General features: G+C 37.8%; 1 protein-coding gene across 1 annotated transcript in view; it reads right to left on the minus strand.

Annotated features, from left to right (window-relative positions):
* SV2C (synaptic vesicle glycoprotein 2C) overlaps positions 1 to 2,564 on the minus strand; it is a gene marked incomplete at its 5' end in the record, with an annotated part of 46,284 nt that overhangs the window by 36,350 nt on the left and 7,370 nt on the right. The window lies entirely within an intron of this gene.

The following is a 2,564-nucleotide window of genomic DNA, read 5'->3' on the forward strand; positions in this document are numbered from 1 at the left end:
ACACCAAAACATTTCAACAGCAGCTAGACCAGAGGAAGGCTATAATGAAGCAGGGAGTGCAGTGAGGGTGTTGGAAAATTGAGTGTTTCTTCCTGCACTGTGCTGAGGACACGAAAGGGCAACTCTAGAGTCTACAGCGGAAAGGGACCTCAAAAAAGCAAGGAGAAGCTTAGAAGTACTGTTGTGGTGCCTTCTAAGGGTATAGGGGAAGAGGGGATAGAAAGAGGCTAGCCAGGATCAGAGAGACATCATAGAATCACAGAATCACAGAACAGTAAGGGTAGGAAGAGACCTTTGGAGATCATCTAGTCCAATCCCCCTGCAAAAGTAGGTTCACCTATAGCAGATAGCACAGGAACAGACAGAAACCCCTAGTTAAACTGGGCCTCATAAATTCCCTGCTCACAAAGTAATTTGCTAGTTTTTCACTGAACCTCTCAATAAACATTTTTTCTCTTTCACAGTCAATCTAAAGAGCCCAGGAGAAGGTTCTATTTGAAGCTCGCTAATGAACATCTTTAGCGCTCATTAAGTAGATGTGCTAAAAGCTACTTAAGCTACTAAGCTTCTAACTTGCAAATACAAACACTTAAATGTCCATATAAAACTCTGCATTAGGGCACAGAAAACAGCAAACTGATAAACAGAGTGATTTGTTTTGGTTTTCTAGCTGGATTTGCATAAGCAGTTTTTCTAAATTCTGCTGTGTTCTGTCATTCTTGTTCCCCAAGATGAAGGGGTTTTTTTTAAGTATATACATTCAGAATAATCTAATTTCATAGGATTATTTCAAATGAAAAACAATTCTTGAGTAGGAGCTGATAACTCAAGTTAACATTAAAACTGCCTCATACCCACTTTAGCTCAGATTTAAAAAGTATAGATATAGCTTCAGCCAGTAGAATAGCAGATTAATGAAAGTGCACTAAGTATGGTGGGAAGCACAGCACATTCGGGATCATCTTGCCTCTTAGTAGAATGCAAAACAGATCAACAGATGTTGCATTATTAGTAGATGCCTTTATGTCTGACCTATTCCATTAGTTCAGCTTGACACAGTCAAGTAAATAGCAAATGCAGATTCAACCTTAACAAAGCTCCAGCTTCTTTTAAATCTCAAATGGTAATTTTCATTGATTAAGGTATCCACAGATTTATGACTTCCGAAGACAGAAGATATGTCAAAAAGTCAACTGTATGGAGAAGGTAATACTGAAGAGCTGCTCTTGAGATTAAAATTTGGATCAAATGTTTCCTCCAAGTTAAAGAAACCAAAATCACAATATTGGTTGATTCAAAATTCTGCATTAGTGTATTCAGGAGCTTTTTATAACTGAGAAAAGACACATACGGCTCTTCCCCAGGCCACCTTCTTTGGCAACTTTGTTCTGGATGACATAAAATTCATCGATCTTCTGGAGAGAACAGAAGCTACCGGGTAATAGAAAATGGAGCCTTGGGCTCAGCTTTTTTCCAAAACAGCTGCTACCATGGCTTGGATTAGTTCTGAACCACCATGAAAAGGCAGATTACTAGGAAAATGTTTGAAAAAAGAACAATAATGGTTTTTAAATTAGAGTCCAGAATTTTCAAGATTAGAGAAGGATCAACTTTTTAACTTCTCTTTCTACCAGTGGAGGTAGAAATTAGTAGAAATTTGGCAATACCATCTAGAATAGTTTGATAGACGAACGTTTTCCTACGTGCACTGGGAAGTTACAGTGCTGTTCCTTTCTTTATTTTTTTCCCCCCTTCTGGAAAGGTCTTTGGTTGTTTTTTTTTTCTTTTTTTCTTTTGTCTTTGTTTTCTTCATTTGCTCTTTTCTGGCTACTCCAGCACCTTCTGGTGCAGTAGTATGAATTTAATAGTAACCTGAGAACAGGATTGCATGGGACCTTGAGGGAGCATCGAGCGCATCCACTTGTTCCAAATCAGAACCAACGATCACCTCTACAATGTTCTCAAAATAAGTTCTTAAAACCTTACAGTAACTGATATTTCATTACTTCAGTGGCAGTTTTGTTCAGATGCTTAACTAACACACCATTCAAGTCTTTTTCATTACCTATACTACCTTCCCTTGACAAAAATTTCAGCTCATTACTTTTTGTCTTACCATCAGTAAGCAGTTTATTCCTTTTTCCTTTGCAGCTAATTATGTTTTTCTCTTATTTGCCTTCTGCAAGATTGAAGAAAACATCACCGATGCACCTCTTGCACGTCTAAATCATTGATGGTGTCTTATTTCAGCATGTTCCAGCTTTGAACAAGGAAACCAAATAGCCATCATATAACTGCTGTTCCTTTTCAACTCACATTAATCAAGTGTTGACATACAAGGAACTGAAGTAAATAATCTTTTTAGATATATAATCTTCAAGTATAATTTCTTTTCCCAGTTGTTTTGGGCACAGTAATCACAGTGACGCAGCACTATAAAATCAGTCAAGTGTGGTTCTTTTTTATCATAAATCATGTAAGCACATCCCAGTCTTTTGACTGGATGGATGCACTGCATCAGAGAGTCAAATTCCCCTCTGCGGATTTCAGCAAAGGAAGGAGGG

Source organism: Buceros rhinoceros, unplaced genomic scaffold, assembly GCF_000710305.1.
Source record: "Buceros rhinoceros silvestris isolate BGI_N320 unplaced genomic scaffold, ASM71030v1 scaffold19933, whole genome shotgun sequence".
NCBI lineage: Eukaryota > Metazoa > Chordata > Aves > Bucerotiformes > Bucerotidae > Buceros > Buceros rhinoceros.